Source organism: Haliaeetus leucocephalus, unplaced genomic scaffold (assembly GCF_000737465.1).
Source record: "Haliaeetus leucocephalus isolate CR32 unplaced genomic scaffold, Haliaeetus_leucocephalus-4.0 Scaffold251, whole genome shotgun sequence".
NCBI lineage: Eukaryota > Metazoa > Chordata > Aves > Accipitriformes > Accipitridae > Haliaeetus > Haliaeetus leucocephalus.
Window position 1 is genome coordinate 6660767 of NW_010972687.1, and position 427 is coordinate 6661193.

Here is a 427-nt window from a genome sequence, read left to right on the forward strand (position 1 = left end):
CCCCCCCGCCCCGCACCGCGAGCCGTGGTAAGCGCATGCGCCTCTCTGGAGGGGCGCGGGGGGAGTCCCGTCGTGTGTGTGCGCTTGCGCTGGGATCCTGGGGCAGGGTTCGCGGGCTCCTGGCGGTGGCGGTCGGCGGCTCAGGCGGTCGTGGCGGGGAGAAAGGAGCGGGCCGGCGGCGCGGGACGCGGCGGGTGAGGCCCCCTGCCCAGGGCGGGGAGGGTGCGGGGAGGGTCGTGGTGTGCCGCGCCGCGCCGCCGCCGGGGGCAGCGCGACTGCCTCCCGCCTCGCCTCACCTCGCCTCGCCTTGCCTCGCCTCGCCTGCCTCGCCGGGGCGCCAGGCAGAGCCGGTCCCGCTGAGGGAGGAAGGGAGTCCTCGGCGGCGGGTGGGCGCGGCGCCGGTGCCCTGCGGCGGGGCGGGCGGGCG

The 427-nt window shown here is 80.6% G+C and overlaps 1 protein-coding gene across 4 annotated transcripts in view; it reads left to right on the forward strand.

Moving 5' to 3' along the window:
- Positions 1-108: 108 nt before the first annotated feature.
- Positions 109-427, forward strand: part of NAA35 (N(alpha)-acetyltransferase 35, NatC auxiliary subunit) — a 27591-nt gene continuing 27272 nt past the window's right edge. For 3 of the 4 annotated variants that reach the window (XR_774418.1, XM_010568656.1, XM_010568658.1), the window contains exon 1: positions 109-194. The gene's annotated coding sequence lies outside the window, so the exon portion shown is untranslated. The remainder of the gene's footprint in view (positions 195-427) is intronic. The other variant, XM_010568657.1, reaches the window with a different exon arrangement.